We start from the raw sequence: 19,958 nt of genomic DNA, 5'->3' as shown, positions 1-19,958 counted from the left end.
TTTCTTGTCTTTCTCTCTTTCATGTTTTGCTGATTTTCTTTAGTGATATATTTGGATTTCTTTCTCTTTATTCTTTTCATGTTTTTCAGTGATTTTGATATAATGGTTACCATCAGGTTTGTATATAACCTCTTCTGCATATAGCAGTCTATATTTAGTTGATGGTCATTTAAGTTTTGAACCCATTTTTTTCTCCTTTCCTCCCTATGATTTAGGTATATGTTATATTTTATATACCTTATTTTGGTGAGTTCCTTGACTTTTTTTAAACAGAAATATTCATTTTTTACTGCTTTCATATTTCCTACCTTCATATTTTACTTTTGGTCTCTCCTTTCCACTCAAATTGTCCCATTTAATATTCCTGCAGGGCTGGTTTAGTTGCCATGAGCTCCTTTAGTTTTTGTTTGTCTGGGAAACTCTTTATCTCTCCTTCTATTTGGAATGATAAGCTTGGTGGTTAGAATATTCTTAGCTATAGATTTTTCCCATCCAACATTTTGAATATATCATACTACTCTCTTCTGGCTTGCTAAGTTTCTGTTGAAAAATTTCCTGCTAGCCTTATGGGTTTTCCTTTGTAAGTTAATGACTCCTTTGGCATTGCTGCTTTTAAGATTTTTTCTTTATCACTGTATTTTGTAAATTTAATTACAGTATGTCTTGTTGTGGGTCTGCTTTTGTTGATTTTGGTGGGAGTTCTCTGTGCCTCCTGGATCTGGGTATATGTTACCTTTTCCAGATTAGGGAAGTATTTCTTCAAATAGATTATCTGCCCCCCTTTCTCTATCTTCTTCTTCTGAGTCTCCTATAATATGAATTTATTACATTGATGAAGTAGCTGAATTCCCTAAGTCTATTTTCACTTTGCATAATTTCTCTTTCTCTCTTTTGTTCAGCTTCTTTGCTTTCCATCACTTTCCATTACTTTACTTTCTATACTTCCATTACCTCTGCTTCTTCCAGCCTGTTGTTCATTGCATCAAACGTATTTCTAATTTCATTTATTACATTACTCATCTCTGATTGATTCTTTTTTGACTTTTATCTCTGCAGAAAGGGTCTGTCTGATGTCTTCCATTCTTTTCTCAAGTCCAGTGAGTATCCTTATAAATGTTGCTTTAAATTCTCCATCAGGCATGTTACTTTTATCTGTTTTGCTTAGATCTCTGGCCCTGGTATTATTTTTCTAAAGTATTTATTTATTTATTTATTTATTTATTTATTTATGAGAGTGTGCGTGAGCAGGTGGAGGGGCAGAGGGAGAAGCAGAGAGAGAATCTTAAGCAGGCTCTGCACTGAGTGCAGAGGGGCTCAATCCCATTACCCTGAGATCATGACCTGAGCTGAAATCAAGAGTCAGATGCTTAACTAACTGAGCAACCCAGGCACGCTTCTCTGTACCTGGTCTACTCTTGTTCTTTCATTTGGGATAAATTCCTCTGTCTTTTCATTCTGTCTAAGTCTCTTTCTGTCTCTGTGTTTTAGAAAAGCCGGTTATGTCTCCTTCTCCTAAAATTAATGGCCTTATGAAGAAGAGGTCATGTAGTACCCAAGGCCTGCCACTCCAGGGAGTGTCTTCAGTGTGTGCTGTGTGTACTCTGCTGTTGTGTTTTGGCTGCTCTATCCTGGCCAGTCATCTTCAGAGGCTCTGCATGCCTATGGAGGGCAGTGTTTCGTCCCTGGCCTGAACGTAGTGAGTTTTAATTAGGTGTGCTCTAATCTAAGTACCATATCCATCAGAACTGACACCCTGATGAACTCTTTGGTTAGAAGACTTGGTGTGAGCAGGGATTTGTGTTGGTCTCTTGGGGGAGGGACTACCACTTTGGGACTGAGGTAAGTGTGACTGAGAAGGGCAATTTCATCAGTGCACAGGGATGCAGGGCTAAATGCAAGCAAGTTAGGCGGCCAATTTTGGCTGTGCTGCTTTCCACAGGTGGCTCTGTGTTTATGTTAAGGGGCAGGGGAGGGAAATGGCTCTAGCCAAGTCCTTTGTTCCAGAGAAGTGTCTCCATGAATGCTCTTCTGAGAAGAACAAATATTCTCCCCACTGTTTGCCCCAGGCACTCCTCAGATCACTGTTTCCATGCTCTCCGCTCCCAGGTTGTTTGCCTTTCTTCCCTCCAAGACCAGCACATTGACCTCTGGGGTCTATCCAAGCCAAGCCTACTGATTTTTAAAACTCCAGGCTTTAAGCCTCACTGGTTGCAAGAACTCATGAAATTCAGCCTGTCTCATTTTCTATGCCAGTGGCTATGGGGAAATGTTCTCCTGTGCATTCCCATGTGTGCTCCTCTATCTCTCTCACCCTTCTCTGCTACCATGGCTCCCCCTTCCATCCATAGCAGCCACGATCTCTTTCTACACCAAACCATGTCTCTGCACTTCCTACCTTCTTCAATGTGGCCTCTTCTTTCCCTTTAGTTGTGGTGTTTGTTCTATCAGTCTTCAGGTTGATTTCTGGGGTATTTAGGATAATTTCATAGTTATCTAGTTATAATCATGGGTGAGCTTAGGGTCCTCCTACTCTGCCACTATCTTTCTGCCTCCAGTGTGCAACTTCATTTTTGGTTGAAGAGGATGATGAAACTAATAGGTATTTATGAGGGCTTACTGTGTACTGGACACCATTCTAAGCATTCCACACATATTAACTCATTTAATTCTTACAACAACCCTGTAGGTAGTGATGTTATTCTCCCCATTACAATTGAGGAAACATCCAGATAGTTTAGGTAACTGTCAAGTGCCATACTCTGGTGAGCCGCCTTTTAACTGCCACACCTGCATCCCTTTCTTAAATAGCAAGGGTAACAATATGTACAAGAAACCAGACAAATCATCCTCCACCCCAACCCAAATTGCAACAAAAACTGGTATGTATTATTTGCTTATTGGTTCAGTGTCTTTCTCAGAGCCCTGTAGGGGTCATAAGTTATACTATATTCAGATGTCCCTGTTGTTCCAACTTAGGTATTGCTTGTAGAAAACATTAAGTGACAGAAGAAACAAAACTCATTTCATTAACACTTCACAGTGACCCTCTGTTTACTGATCTTAATATCCAAATATTTCAGGTGAGACTGTTTTTTGACTTAAAGAATGCAGATAATAATCTCCACTTGCTGTGGTCTGGCTTGCACCAATTCAAAACCCTCTGCTGCTTCTCTCCCATCTGCTTTTTTGTGTCTTGATTTCTTTATTCCAAGCAACACAATTTTAGAGTATTTTTCTTCCTTTCTGGGCTTGCAGTTTGCTGGGCAAAAGTGTCCACCTTGCAAATCCATAGTGCTTCTCTCCAACCAAAATTCTATTGAAACCTGCCTCTCGCTAAACAAAATTGGTCAGGACCCCAGCCTCTGCCAAACCCCTCATCTCTTCCACTATGATCCCTTTTGGCATAGAACGTTGCATTAACACACCACTACTTATGCACCTACAGTCGTATTCTCCATTTTAGGTTAAAGAAATTATATTTTATTTGGGAACACCGTGTTTATAAATTTGTTTCTTTGTTTTTTTAATTTGGCAGAGCCATAGACTATTGTGGAATCTTAAATATTGATAAAAAAAAACCTGCCCCGGTTTAATGCTCTTTCAATATAAAAGATAAAGTTAAATTTATGGTCATAGTAGGAGAATATAGAGCATGTTTGAAAAGTTTTAGCTATTCTTTTTGAAAGCCAATATGTTCAGTAAATATGAAAAGCAAAACACATTAACTATTCATGGGATATTTAGGAGAAAATGAAAACGAGCCTACTAGTGCTTTTTACCACCTGACAAAACGTTATTAGTTCATTTTCTAGCTTCAGTGTACCAAATGTGAGATATTTTTCCAAATTAGTAATGAAACACATTCCTTGAAGCAACAATTTTCTTTGCAAATGCTCTTTGCATTTTCCACTTGTATTTGAAGATGCCTTTTAGATCAGGGGGGATCTGGACTTAGTATGTACTAAACAATGGCTTTCTATATAATGCTGCCAGGGAGCAAAATCTGATAACCATTAGTGCTCCCCAGAATGCTTGCAGTCAGTTGGAACAATTGCTAAAATGATGGCCAAAGCATTTTAGAAAATAACACCAAGAATTATTACCCCAAAATAAAGAGAGAATCCATTTATACTCAAACTAGCAGGTTTTATTATTTTTCTTCTTCCTGCTGACTCTAGCCTTATCTACACAAATCAAGCATTTGATTCCCTGGCTTCAGTATGAGCACGGCATTATTGATTGGCCAGACAACCCCTAAGGGAGGTCACACTCAGCCTGAATAATCCAGCTAGATTGGCTAAGTCTTGGTTTATGAGTGATCTTTATATTTCAGTCATTCTTCTATTTTTTTCACCTCTGGGATTAGTTCTTTGCTCCTCCATCTTGAGCTTCAGAAACTAACATCTTAGGAGGCTCCATCCCTATGGTGTTGCCTAGGAGTCAGAAATGAGAGGGTGAGTGATGGAGAAGTGAAGGAAGTCTTTCATAGCTGTGGAATTTGTACCCAGAAACAAGCTTTGCTGACTCATTTGCACTGAAGGGTCAGTTTAGGGTATAAAGCAGAGAATTGGGGACCAATTATAACTATATAAGTACTATAGGGAAAACCCAATTTGTTTTGGTTGGGTCTATGAAAACATGAACTATCAGAGCTAATGGCATCATGGGTCAAACAAATGTGGCCAGAATTACTGTTATGTGGCTCACTTGACAGATGCTTCTTGCAAAAAAATAAAAGGGAGCAAGGGCAACCTAAAATGAGATTTTTATATTGATTATTACCTTTGACCAGAAAGTGTAAACATATAATTTTTTATATTTTCAAAGAGCTCTAAAAGAAAAGAGAAAGCTCTATTATTTATTAAATTCCTGTTATTTGCCAACTGGTACTATGCCAATGCTATACATGACACATACCACTTTAATCCTCTTACCAATAATATGAGGTAGTTGTATTCTACCCAATTTGCTTCTGTGGAATTGAGGCAGAGAGGTCAACCTACTGGTCTGAAGTTCCATAAGCTTTAAGTTGCAGAGTTGGGATTTATTTATTTATTTTACTTAAATTCAATTAGTCACCATACAGTACATCATTAGTTTTTGATCTAGTGTTCCATGATTCATTGTTTGCATTTAACACCCAGTGCTCATTACAATACGTGCCCTCCTTAATACCCATCACCAGGCTAACCCATTCCCCCATCCACCTCCCCTCTGAAACCCTGTTTGTTTCCCGGAGTCCATAGATTCTCATGGTTCGCCTCCCCCTACGATTTCCCCCTCTTCTGTTTTCCCTTCCTTCCCCTAATATCCTCCATGCTATTCCTTATGTTCCACATATGAGTGAAACCATATGATAATTGTCTTTCTCTGATTGTCTTATTTCACTTAGCAGAATCTCCTCCAGTTCCATCCATGTCGATGCACATGGTGAGTATTCATCCTTTCTGATGGCTGGGTAATATTCCATTGTCTATATGAACCACATCTTCTTTATCCATCCATCTGTTGAAGGGCCTCTCAGCTCCTTCCAGTTTGGCTATTGTGGACATTGCTGCTATGAACATTGGGGTGCATGTGCCCCTTCTTTTCACTATGTCTGTATCTTTGGGGTAAATACCCAGTAGTGCAATTGCTGGGTCATAGAGTAGCTCTATTTTTAACTTTTTGAGGAACCTCCATACTGTTTTCCAAAGCGGCTGTACCAACTTGCATTCCCACCAACAGTGTAAGAGATTCCCCTTTCTCCACATCCTTACCAACATTTGTTGTTTCCTGCCTCATTAATTTTTGCCATTCTAACTGGTGTAAGGTGGTATCTCAATGTGGTTTTGATTTGAATTTCCCTGATGGCTAATGATGTTGAACATTTTTTCATGTGTCTGTTAGCCATTCATATGTCTTCTTTGGAGGAGTGTCTGTTCATGTCTTCTGCCAATTTCTTGACTGGATTCTTTGGTTTTTGGGTGTTGAGTTTGAGAAGTTCTCTATAGATCTTGGATACCAGCCCTTTGTTTGTAGTGTCATTTGCAGATATCTTCTCCCATTCTGTGGGTTGCCTCTTTGTTTTGTTGACTGTTTCCTTTGCTGTGCAGAAGCTTTTTAACTTGATGAAGACCCAAAAGTTCATGTTTGCTTTTGTTTCCCTTGCCTTTGGAGACGTATCTTGAAAGAAGTTGCTGTGGCTGATGTCAAAGAGGTTACCCTGTGTTCTCTAGGATTTTGATGGATTCCTGTCTCACATTTAGGTTTTTCATCCATTTTGAGTTTATCTTTGCATATGGTGTAAGAGAATGGTCCAGTTTCATTCTTCTGCATGTGGCTGTCCAATTTTCCCAGCACCATTTATTGAAGAAACTGTCTTTTTTCCATTGGATCTTCTTTCCTGCTTTGTCAAAGAGTGGTTGACCATAGAGTTGAGGGCCCATTTCTGATCTCTCTATTCTTGTGCATTGATCTATGTGTTTTTCTGCCAGTACCATGCTGTCTTGAGGATCACAGCTTTGTAATAGAGCTAGAAGTCAGCCACTGTGATGACGCCAGCTTTGCTTTTCTTTTTCAACATTCCCCTGGTGATTCAGTGTCTTTTCTGATTCCATACAAATTTTAGGATTGTTTGTTCCAGCTCTGTGAAAATTTTCAGTGGTATTTTGATAGCGATTGCATTGAATGTGCAGATTGCTCTGGGTGGCATAGACATTTTTACAATGTCTGTTATTCCAATCCATGAGCATGGAATGTTTTTCCATTTCTTTGTGTCTTCCTCAATTTCTTTCATAAGTGTTCTGTAGGTTTTAGAGTAAAAATCCTTTGTCTCTTTGGTTAGGTTTATTCCTAGGTATCTATGGTTTTTGGTGCAATTGGAAATGGGATCAGTTTCTTAATTTCTCTTTCTACAGGGGCGCCTGGGTGGCTCAGTCGTTAAGCGTCTGCCTTCAGCTCAGGTCCTGGTCCCAGGATGATGGTCCCAGGGTCCTGGGATCGAGCCCTGCATCGGGCTCCCTGCACTGCAGGAAGCTTGCTTCTCCCTCTCCCACTCCCCCTGCTTGTGTTCCCTCTCTCACTATCTCTCTCTGTCAAATAAATAAAATCTTAAAAAAAAATTCTCTTTCTACAGTCACATTGTTATTGTATAGAAATGCAACCGATTTCTGTGCATTAATTTTGTGTCCTGCCACATTGCTGAATTGCTGTATGAGTTCTAGCAATTTGGGGGTGGAGTGTTTTGGGTTTTCCACATAAAGTATCATGTCATCTGAAAAGAGTGAGAGTTTGACATCTTCTTTGTCAATTTGAATATCTTTTATTTCTTTTTGTTGTGTGATTGCTGAGGCTAGGACTTCAAGTACTATGTTGAACAATAGTGGCGAGAGTGGGCATCCTTGTCCTGTTTCTGACCTTAGGGGAAACACTCTCAGTTTTTCCCTATTGAGAATGATATTCGCTGTGGGCTTTTCATAGATGGTATTGAGGTATTTTCCCTCTATCCCTGCACTATGGAGAGTTTTAATCAAGAAAGGATGCTGTATTTTGTCAAATGCTTTCTCTGCACTGATTGAGAGGATCATATTGTTCTTCTCTTTTCTTTTTTCTTTTTTAAAGACTTTATTTATTTATTTGACCGAGAGAGACAGTGAGAGAGGGAACACAGCGGGGAGAGTAGGAGAGGGAGAAGCAGGCCTCCCGCTGAGCAGGGAGCCTGATGCGGGGCTTGATCCCAGGACACTGGGATCAGGATCTGAGCCAAAGGCAGACATTTAGCGACTGAGCCACCCAGGCACCCCTTGTCTTATCTTTTATTAATATGCTCTATCACGTTGGTTGATTTGGGAATGTTGAACACCCCCTTGCATATAGGGTTATAAGGAATACAGGAATAAATCCCACCTGGTCATGGTGAATAATGCTTTTTTTAAATTTTAGTTTATTATGTTATGTTAATCACCATACATTACATCATTAGTTTTTGATGTAGTGTTCCATGATTCATTGTTGGCATATAACATCCAGTGCTCCACTCAGTACATGCCCTCCTTAATAACTCACCAGGCTAACCCATCCCCCCGCCCCAATTCACTCTAGAACTCTCTGTTTCTGAGTCCATAGTGTCTCATGGTTCGTATCCCCCTCCGATTTTCCCCCCTTCAATTCTCCATTTCTGCTATCTTCTTCTTCTTCTACTTCTTCTTTTTTTTTTTTTAACATATAATATATTATTTGTTTCAGAAGTACAGGTCTGAGATTCAACAGTCTTACACAATTCACAGTGCTGACCATAGCACATAACCTCCCCAATGTCTATCACCCAGCCACCCCTTCCCTCCCACCCCCCACCACTCCAGCAACCCTCAGTTTGTTTCCTGAGATTAAGAATTCCTCATATCAGTGAGGTCATATGATACATGTCTTTCTCTGATTCACTTATTTCACTCAGCATAACACCCTCCAGTTCCATCCACGTTGTTGCAAATGGCAAGATCTCATTCCTTTTGATGGCTGCATAATATTCCATTGTATATATATGCCACCTCTTCTTTATCCATTCATCTGTCAATGGACATCTTGGCTCTTTCCACAGTTTGGCTATTGTGGACATTGCTGCTATAAACATCAAGATGCATGTATCCCTTCGGATCCCTACATTTCTGACTTTGGGGTAAATACCCAGTAGTGCAATTGCTGGATCGTATGGTAACTCTATTTTCAACTTTTTGAGGAACCTCCATACTGTTTTCCAGAGTGGCTGCACCAGCTTGCATTCCCACCAACAGTGTAGGAGGGTTCTCCTTTCTCCACATCCCTGCCAACATCTGTTGCTTCCTGACTTAATTTTAGCCATTCTGACTAGTGTGTGGTGATATCTCATTGAGGTTTTGATTTGGATTTCCCTGATGCTGAGTGATGTTGAGCACTTTCTCATGTGTCTGTTGGCCATTTGGATGTCTTGTTTGGAAAAATGTCTGTTCGTGTCTTCTGCCCATTTCTTGATTAGATCATTTGTTCTTTGGGTGTTAAGTTTGGTAAGTTCTTATAGATTCTGGATACTAGCCCTTTATCTCATATGTCATTTGCAAATATCTTCTCCTATTCTGTTGGTTGTCTTTTGGTTTTGTTGACTGTTTCTTTTGCTGTGCAAAAGTTTTTTATCTTGATGAAGTCCCAATAGTTCATTTTTGCCCTTGCTTGCCTTGCCTTTGGTGTTGTTTTGAGGAAGAAGTTGCTGTGGCTGAGGTCGAAGAGGTTGCTGCCTGTGTTCTCCTTTAGTATTTTGATGGACTCCTGTCTCACATTTAGGTCTTCCAACTATTTTTTTTAAAGGTTTTATTTATTTATTTAATTGACACACAGAGAGAGAGAGAGAGAGAGAGACACCGAGAGACGGAACACAAGCAGGGGGAGGGTCAGAAGGAGAAGCAGGCTTCCTGCCAAGCATGGAGACCGATACAGGGTTCGATCCCAGGACCCTGAGATCATAACCAGAACTGAAGGCAGTCGCTTAACCAACTGAGCCACCTAGGCGCCCAAAGGTCTTTCTACTATTTTGAGTCTATTTTTGTGTGTGGTGTAAGGAAATGGTCCAGTTCCATTCTTCTGCATGTGGCTGCCCAATTTTCCAAACACCATTTCTTGGAGAGACTGTCTTTTTACCATTGGGCATTCTTTCCTGCTTTGTCGAAGATTAGTTGACCATAGAGTTGAAGGTCCATTTCTGGGCTCTCTATTCTGTTGCATTGATCTATGTGTCTGTTGTTGTGCCAGTAACGTACTGTCTTGATGACGACAGCTTTGTAATGAGGTTGAAGTCTGGAATTGTGATGCCGCCAGCTTCGCTTTTTTTTCCAACATTCCTGTGGCTATTCAGGGTCTTTTCTGGTTCCATACAAATTTGAGGATTATTTGTTCTATTTCTTTGAAAAAAGTGGATGGTATTTTGATAGGGATTGCTTTGAATGTGTAGATTGCTCTAGGTAGCATTGACATCTTCACAATGTTTCTTCTTACAATCCATGAGCATGGAACGTTTTTCCATTTCTTTGTGTCTTCCTCAATTTCTTTCATGAGTATTTTATAGTTTTCTGAGTACAGATCCTTTGCCTCTTTGGTTAGATTTATTCCTAAGTATCTTATGGTCTTGGGTGCAATTGTAATTGGGATTGACTCCTAAATCTCTCTTCCGTCTGTCTTGTTTTTGGTGTATAGGAATGCCACTGATTTCTGTGCATTGATTTTATATCGTGCCACTTGACTGAATTCATGTATGAGTTCTAGCAGTGTTGGAGTGAAGTCTTTTGGGTTTTCCACATAAAGTATCATATCATCTGCAAAGAGTGAGAGTTTGACTTCCTCTTTGCCGATTTGGATGCCTTTCATTTCTTTTTGTTGTCTGATTGCTGTGGCTAGGACTTCTAATACTATGTTGAATAGCAGTGGTGATAGTGGACATCCCTGCCGTGTTCCTGACTTCAGGGGGAAAGCTCTCAGGTTTCCCCATTAAGAATTATATTCGCTGTGGGTTTTTCATAGATGGCTTTTATGTTACTGTGGTATGTACCCTCTATACCTATACTCAGAAGAGTTTTGATCAAGAAAGGATGCTGTACTTTGTCAAATGCATTTTCTGCATCTATTGAGAGGATCATAGGGTTCTTGTTCTTTCTTTTATTAATGTATTGTATCACATTGATTGATTTGTGGATGTTGAACCAAACTTGCGGCCCAGGGAAAAATCCCACTTCATCATGGTGAATAATCCTTTTAATTGAATATTTGATCCTGTTGGCTAGTATTTTGGTGAGAATTTTTGCATCCGTGTTCATCAAGGATATTGGTCTGTAATTCTCTTTTTTGATGGGGTCTTTGTCTGGTTTGGGGATCAAGGTAATGGTGGTCTCATAAAATGAGTTTGGAAGTTTTCCTTCCATTTCTATTTTTTGGAACAGTTTCAGAAGAATAGGTATTAATTCTCTTTGAAAGTTTGGTAGAATTCCCCTAGGAAGCCATCTGGCCCTGGGTTTTTGTTTGTTGGGAGACTTTTGATGACTGCTTCAATTTCCTTAGTGGTTATAGGTCTGTTCAGGTTTTCTGTTTCTTCCTGGTTCAGTTTTGGTAGTTGATACATCTCTAGGAATGCATCTATTTCTTCCAGGTTATCTAATTTGCTGGCATAGAGTTGCTCATAATATGTTCTTATAATTGTTTGTAAGTCTTTGGTGTTGGTTGTGATCTCTCCTCTTTCATTCATGATTTTGTTGATTTGGGTCTTTTCTCTATTCTTTTTGATAAGTCTGGCCTGGGGTTTATCAATCTTATTAGTTCTTTCAAAGAAACACCTTCTACTTTCGTTGATCTTTTCTACTGTTCTTTTGGTTTCTAGTTCATTGATTTCTGCTCTGATCTTTATTATTTCTCTTCTCCTGCTGGGTTTAGGCATTATTTGCTGTTCTTTCTCCAGTTCTTTTAGGTGTAGGGTTACGTTGTGTATTTGAGATGTTTCTTGTTTCTTGAGAAAGGCTTGTATTGCTATATACTATCCTCTTAGGACTGCCTTTGTTGCATCTCAAAGATTTTGACCAATTGTGTTTTCATTTTCATTTGTATCCATGAATTATTTTAAATTCTTCTTTATTTTCCTGGTTGACCCATTCATTCTTTAGTAGGATGCTCTTTAGCCTCCCTGTATTTGAGTTCTTTCTGACTTTCCTCTTGTGATTGAGTTCTAGTTTCAAAGCATTGTGGTTTGAAAATATGCAGGAAATGATCCCAATCTTTTGGTACTGGTTGAGACCTGATTTGTGACCTAGGATGTGATCTATTCTGGAGAATGTTCTATGGGCACTAGAGAAGAATGTGTATTCCGTTGCTTTGGGATGGAATGTTCTGAATATGTGTGTGAAGTCCATTTGGTCCAGTGTGTTATTAAAATCTTTGTTCCTTGTTGATCTTTTGCTTAGATGATCTGTCCATTTCAGTGAGGGGGTTGTTAAAGTCCCCCACTATTATTGTATTTTTGTCGATGTGGTTCTTTGCTTTTGTTATTATTTGCCTTATAGAATTGGCTGCTCCCATGTTTGGGGCATAGATATTTACAATTGTTAGATCTTCTTGTTGGAAAGACCCTTTAAGTAGGATATAGTGCCCTTCTTCATCTCTTATTAGAGTCTTTGTTTTAAAATCTAATTTGTTTGATATAAGGATTGCCACCCCAGCTTTCTTTTGGTGTCCGTTAGCATGGTAAATGGTTTTCCACCCCCTCACTTTCAATCTGGGAGTGTCTTTGGATTTAAATGAGTCTCTTGCAGACAGCATATTGGTGGGTCTTGTTTTTTAATCCACTCTGGTAGTCTGTGTCTTTTGATTGGAGCATTTAGCCCATTTACATTCAGGGTAACTACTGAAAGATATGAATTTAGTGCCATTGTATTACCTGTAAGGTGACTGTTACTCTATATTCTCTCTGTTCCTTTCTGGTCTATGTTACTTTTAGGCTCTCTCTTTGCTTAGAAGACCCCTTTCAATATTTCTTGTAGGGCTGGTTTTGTGTTTACAAATTCCTTTAGTTTTTGTTTGTCCTGGAAGCTTTTTATCTCTCCTTCTATTTTCAATGACAGCCTAGCTGAATACAGTATTCTTGGCTGCATATTTTTCTCGTTTAGTGCTCTGAAGATATCCTGCCAGTCCTTTCTGGCCTGCCAGGTCTCTGTGGATAGGTCTGTTGCCAATCTCATGTTTCTACCATTATAGGTTACATATCTCTTCTCCTGTGCTGCTTTCAAGATTTTCTCTTTGTCTCCGAGACTCGTAAGTTTTAGTATTAGATGTCGGGGTGTTGACCTATTTTATTGATTTTGAGAGGGGTTCTCTGTGCCTCCTGGATTTTGATGCCTGTTTCCTTCCCCACATTAGGGAAGTTCTCTTCTATGATTTGCTCCAATATGCCTTCTGCCCCTCTCTCTCTTTCTTCTTCTTGTGGGATCCCAATTATTCTAAATTTGTTTCATCTTATGGTATCGCTTATCTCTCGAATTCTGCCCTTGTGATCCAGTAGTTGTTTATCTCTCTTTTTCTCAGCTTCTTTATTTTCCATCATTTGCTCTTCGATATTGCTGATTCTCTCTTCTGCCTCATTTAACAGTTAGAACCTCCATTTTTTATTACACCTCATTAATAGCCTTTTTGATTTAGACTTGGTTAGAATTAGTTCTTTTATTTCTCCAGAAAGAGTTTCTCTGATATCTTCTATGCCTTTTTCAAGACCAGCTAGTATCTTTAAAATTGTCATTCTGAACTCTAGTTCTGACATCTTACTAATGTCAGCATTGATTCAGTCCCTGGCAGTTGGTACTGCTTTTTGTTTTTTTTTTTTTTTTTGAGGTGATTTTTCCGTCTTGTCATTTTGTCCAGAGGACAATAGATGAATGAGAGAACAAAACACTAACAAGGTAACAACGACCCCAAGAAATGTACACTAAACAATCAGAAGAGACCCCGGAGAAAAGAAAGGGAAAGAAAGAAAAGAGAAAAAAAAAAAGAAACAGAAGAAGATAAAAAAAAAAAAAAGAAAACAAAACCAGAATATGATCAAATATGATCAGGCTGGTGCATAGATCAGTGCCACACACTAGATTTGGGGCATATTTTGGTCTGTTAGAAGAAAGTGCCTCCCAAAATTTTAAAGAAAGAAAAGCTTACATTTGTACAAAAATAGGGTAAATATGATGAAGGAATGGAATATGACTGTAAAGATGAAAATTATAAAAGATTTTATAAAATGAATTGGTAAGATAAGAAGTTGGTTGAAAAAAAAAAGAAAAGGAATTTAAAAAAGGGGGGGGAGAGAATGTGATCAGGCAGGAGACTAGAACAAAGCCATACACTAGAGATTTAGGGTATATTTTGGTCTGTTTGAAGAAACTGTATCCCAAAAATTTAAAGGGAGAACAACTTATATATATATACCAAAAATAAGGTTAACTACTATGAAGGGATAGAATAGAACTCTAAAAAATGAAAAATAAAAAAGACTTTTTAAAAATGGGATTGATAAGATGTTGGTTGAAAAAGTGAAAAAGAGGAGGGCGGAGCAAGATGTGGGAGGAGTAGGAGACCTGAATTTCTTCTGGTCTCAGGAATTCGGCTGAATAGGGATCAAACCATTCTGAACACCTATGAACTCAACAGGAGATCAAAGTAAAAAATAGCAACAACTCTCTGAACAGAAAGCAACCACTTTCTGGAAGGTAGGACGTGTGGAGAAGTGAATCCAAGGCGATATTCGGGAGGATAGACGGCGGGGGAGGGGGCCTCCCTCGGCCGCTTCTGACAAGTGATAGAGCCGTGGAGCACAAAATCAGAACTTTTAGAACTCAGATCCGCTGAGGGACGTCGGTCCAGTGGCTAAGCTGGAGGTGGAAACCTCACGGGACTGAGTGGTCTCAGGACCCTCGGGGTCACAGAAAGACCTGGGGTGCCTGAGTGTGGCAGAGCTCCCAGGTATCAGAGCGGGAAAGCCAGCTGTAGAGACGGAGCCAAGGCACGAGCTCATAGCTCGGGGTTGCCATAAACTGTGATCGGTGACAGTCGGGCCACTGCTCCTCCAGCAGGGAACCAACAAGTGGCAGAGCTGGGGAGACTCCCCTTCCTCCCCCGGGGAGGAGCAGCGCGGGAGCACACCACAGGGATCTGCTGGGTTTGGAGACTCCACACAGGGTCAGGTGCCAGAGATAGAAACGCTCGGTCACAGGCCGGGTGAGCACGGAGTGTGGCCGGAGACCGGGGAGATGGGAGTGACTGACTTCTTTTCTCTGGGGGCGCAATGAGGAGCAGGGCCCCGAGTTCTTGGCTCCTCCGGGTTGGAGATTGGGAGGCCACCATTTTCACTGTCGTCCTCCATACCTGCAAGGAAAGCTTGCTGGGAACAAAAGCTCCCGAGATCAAACCTGGAGCAGATTGCTTAGCCCAGACCCGCAAGGGCGGGGCAATTCCGCCTCCAGCAAAGACATTTGGGAACCACGGCAACAGGCCCCTCCCCCAGAAGATCAGCAAGAACAGCGAGCCAAGACCAAGGTTACCGATCAATGAGAACGGCAGAACTCCAGCGCTAGGGGAATATTGCACACAGAATTCATGGCTTTTTCACCATGATTCATTAGTCTTTCAAAGTTAATTTTTTAATGGTTTTTTAAAATATTTTTTCCCTTTTTCAACCAACAGCTTATCAATCCCTTTTAAAAAAAATTTTTCTTTTTCATTTTTAGAGTCATATTCTATCCCTTCATAGTAGTTACCCTTATTTTTGCATATATATATATATGTTGTTCTCTCTTTAAAATTTGAGATACAGTTTCTTCTAACATATCAAAATATACCCTAAATCTCTAGTGTATGTCTTTGTTCTAGTCTCCTGCCTGATCACATTTTTTCCATCTCCTTTTTTCTTTCTTTCTTTCTTTTTTTTATCCTCTTCTTTATTTTTTCAAGCACCTTACCAATTCCTCTTTTAAAATTTTTAATAATTTTCATCTATACAGTCATATTGCATCCCTTTATTGTATCAACCATTATTTTGTACATATATAAGTCTTTCTTTCTTTAAATTTTAGGAGGCACTTTCTTCTAACAGACCAAAATACACACAAATCTAGTGTGTGGCACTGATCTATGCACTAGCCTGATCATATTTGATCATATTCGTTTTATTTGTTTTGTTCTGTTTTTGTTTGTTTTTATCTTATTCTTTTTTTTTTCTCTTTCTTTTTTCTCTTTCCCTTTCTTTTCCCCTGGTTTCAGGTCTTTTCTGATTTGTTTAGAGTATATTTTCTGGGGACCTTGTTAACCTGTTAGCATTTTCTTCTCTCATTCATCTATTCTCCCCAGACAAAATGAGAAGACAAAAAAAAAATCACCTCAACAAAAAGAACAAGAGTAGTACCATCTTCCAGGGATCTACTCAATACGGACATTAGTACAATGTCAGACCGAGAGTTCAGAATCATGATTTTAAAGATACTAGCTGGGCTTTAAAAAAGCATGGAAGTTATTAGAGAAACGCTTCCTGGAGAAATAAAAGAACTAAAATCTAACCAAGTCGAAATCAAAAAGGCTATTAATGAGGTGCAATAAAAAACGAGGGCACTAACTGCTAGGATAAATGAGGCAGAAGAGAGAATTAGCGATATAGAAGACCAAATGATGGAAAATAAAGAGGCTGAGAAAAAGAGAGATAAAGAACTACTGGGTCATGAGGCCAGAATTTGAGAGATAAGCGATACCATAAGACGAAACAAATTTAGAATAATTGGGATCCCACAAGAAGAAGAAAGAGAGAGAGGGGCAGAAGACATATTGGAGCAAATCATAGAAGAGAACTTCCCTAATGTGGGGAAGGAAACAGGCATCAAAATCCAGGAGGCACAGAGAACCCCTCTCAAAATCAATAAAATAGGTCAACACCCCGACATCTAATACTAAAACTTACGAGTCTCAGAGACAAAGAGAAAATCTTGAAAGCAGCACAGGAGAAGAGATATGTAACCTATAATGGTAGAAACATGAGATTGGCAACAGACCTATCCACAGAGACCTGGCAGGCCAGAAAGGACTGGCAGGATATCTTCAGAGCACTAAACGAGAAAAATATGCAGCTAAGATTACTATATCCAGCTAGGCTGTCATTGAAAATAGAAGGAGAGATAAAAAGCTTCCAGAACAAACAAAAACTAAAGGAATTTGCAAACACGACACCAGCCCTACAAGAAATATTGAAAGGGGTCCTCTAAGCAAAGAGAGAGCCTAAAAGTAACATAGACCAGAAAGGAACAGAGACAATATAGAGTAACAGTCATCTTACAGGCAATACAATGGCACTAAATTCATATCTTTCAATAGTTTCCGTGAATGTAAATGTGCTAAATGCTCCAATCAAAAGGCACAGGCTATCAGAGTGGATAAAAAACAAGACCCACCGATATGCTGTCTGCAAGAGATTCATTTTAGACCCAAAGACACCCCCAAATTGAAAGTGCGTGGGTGGAAAACCATTTACCATGCTAATAGACACCAAAAGAAAGCTGGGGTGGCAACCCTTATATCAGACAAATTAGATTTTAAAACAAAGACTGTAATAAGAGTTTAAGAAGGACATTATATCCTATTTAAAGGTTCTATCCAACAAGAAGATCTAACAATTGTAAATACCAAGCCCCGAACATAGGAGCAGCCAATTATATAAGGCAATTAATAACAAAAGCAAAGAAACACATTGACAACAATACAATAATAGTGGGGGACTTTAACACCCCCCTGACTGAAATGGACAGATCATCCAAGCAAAAGATCAACAAGGAAATAAAGACTTTAAATGACACACTGGACCAAATGGACTTCACACACATATTCAGAACATTCCATCCCAAAGCATCGGAATACACATTCTTCTCTAGTGCCCATGGCACATTCTCCAGAATAGATCACATCCTAGGTCACAAATCAGGTCTCAACTGGTACCAAAAATTGGGATCATTTCCTGCATATCTTCAGACCACAATGCTTTGAAACTAGACCTCAATCACAAGAGGATAGTCAGAAAGAACTCAAATACAGGGAGGCTAAAGTGCATCCTACTAAGGAATGAATGGGTCAACCAGGAAATTAAAGAAGAATTTAAAAAATCCATGGAAACCAATGAAAATGAAAACACAACTGTTCAAAATCTTTGGGATGCAGCAAAGGCATCCTGAGAGGAAAGTATATAGCAATACAAGCCTTTCTCTAGAAACAAGAAATGTCTCAAATACACAACCTAACCCTACACCTAAAGGAGCTAGAAAAAAACCCAGCAAATAATGGCTAAACACAGCAGGAGAAGAGAAATAATAAAGATCAGAGCAGAAATCAATGAAATAGGAACCAAAAGAACAGTAGAAAAGATCAATGAAATTAGGAGCTGGTTCTTTGAAAGAATTAACAAGATTGATAAACGCCTGTCCAGACTTATCAAAAAGAAAAGAGAAAAGACCCAAATCAACAAAATCATGAATGAAAGAGGAGAGATCACAACCAACACCAAAGAAATACAAACAATTATAAGAACATATTATGAGCAACTCTATGCCAGCAAATTAAATAACCTGGAAGAAATGGGTGCATTCCTAGAGATGTACCAACTACCAAAATTGAACCAGGAAGAAATAGAAAACCTGAACAGACCTATAACCACTAAGGAAATTGAAGCAGTCATCAAAAATCTCCCAACAAACCAAAGCCCGGGGCCAGATGGCTTCCCAGGGGAATTCTACCAAACCTTTAAGGAAGATTTAATACCTATTATCCTGAAACTGTTCCAAAAAATAGAAATGGAAGGAAAACTTCCAAACTCATTTTATGAGACCACGATTACCTTGATCCCCAAACCAGAGAAAGATTCCATCAAAAAGGAGAATTACAGACCAATATCCTTGATGAACATGGATGCAAACATTCTCACCAAAATACTACCCAGTAGGATCCAACAGTACATTAAAGGGATTCCTCACCATGACCAAGTGGGATTTATCCCTGGGCTGCAAGTTTGGTTCAACATCCACAAATCAATCAACGTGATACAATACATTAATAAAAGAAAGAACAAGAACCCTATGATCCTCTCAATAGATGCAGTAAATGCATTTGACAAAGTACAGCATCCTTTCTTGATCAAAACTCTTCAGAATATGGGCATAGAGGGTACATACCTCAATATCATAAAAGCCATCTCTGAAAAACCTACAGCCAATATGATTCTCAAGGGGGAAAAGCTGAGACCTTTTCCCCTAAGGTCAGGAACATGTCAGGGATGTCCACTATCACCACTGCTATTCAATATAATATTAGAAGTCTTAGCCACAGCAATCAGACAACAAAAAGAAATCAAAGGCATCCAAATCGGCAAAGAGGAAGTCAAACTCTCACTCTTTGCAGATGATATGATACTTTATGTGGAAAACCCAAAAGACTCCACCCCAACACTGCTAGAACTCATACAGGAATTCAGTCAAGTGGCAGGATATAAAATCAATGTGCAGAAATCAGTGGCATTCCTATACACCAACAACAAGACAGAAGAAAGAGAAATTAAGGAGTCGATCCCATTTACAATTGCACCCTAAACCATAAGATACCTAGGAATAAATCTAACCAAAGAGGCAAAGGATCTGTACTCAGAAAACTATAAAATACTCAAGAAAGAAATTGAGGAAGACACAAAGAAATGGAAAAACGTTCCATGCTCATGGATTGGAAGAACAAACATTGTGAAGAGTCAATGCTACCTAGAGCAATCTACACATTCAATGCAATCCCTATCAAAATGCCATCCACTTTTTTCAAAGAAATGGAACAAATAATCCTAAAATTTGTATGGAACCAGAAGAGACCCCGAATATCCAGAGGAATACTAAAAAGAAAAGCAAAGTGGGCGGCATCACAATTTCAGACTTCCCTCTCTAGTACAAATCTGTCATCATCAATACAGTATGGTACTGGCACAAAAACAGACACATAGATCAATGCAACAGAATAGAGAGCCCAGAAATGGACCCTCAATTCTATTGTCAACTCATCTTTGACAAAGCAGGAAAGAATGTCCAGTGGAAAAAAGACAGTCTCTTCAACAAATGGTTTTGGGAAAATTGGACAGCCACATGCAGAAGAATGAAACTGGACCATTTCCTTACACCACACACAAATTTTTTGTATGGAACCAGAAGAGATCCCGAATAGCCAGAGGAATCTTGAAAAAGAAAAGCAATGCTGGCGGCATCACAATTCCAGACTTCCAGCTCTATTACAAAGCTGTCATTATCAAGACAATATGGTACTGGTACAAAAACAGACACATAGATCAATGGAACAGAATCGAGAGCCCAGAAATGGACCCTGAACTCTATGGTCAACTCATCTTTGACAAAGCAGGAAAGAATGTC

The 19,958-nt window shown here is 39.3% G+C and overlaps 1 protein-coding gene across 1 annotated transcript in view; it reads right to left on the bottom strand.

Annotated features, from left to right (window-relative positions):
- Positions 1 to 19,958, bottom strand: part of MC2R (melanocortin 2 receptor) — an 83,870-nt gene that overhangs the window by 23,819 nt on the left and 40,093 nt on the right. The window lies entirely within an intron of this gene.

This window comes from Callorhinus ursinus, unplaced genomic scaffold (assembly GCF_003265705.2).
Source record: "Callorhinus ursinus isolate GAN/ISIS: 27379988/994484 unplaced genomic scaffold, GSC_fseal_2.0 scaffold86, whole genome shotgun sequence".
NCBI classification, from domain to species: Eukaryota; Metazoa; Chordata; class Mammalia; order Carnivora; family Otariidae; genus Callorhinus; species Callorhinus ursinus.
This window is presented reverse-complemented; position numbering and strand designations above follow the sequence as displayed.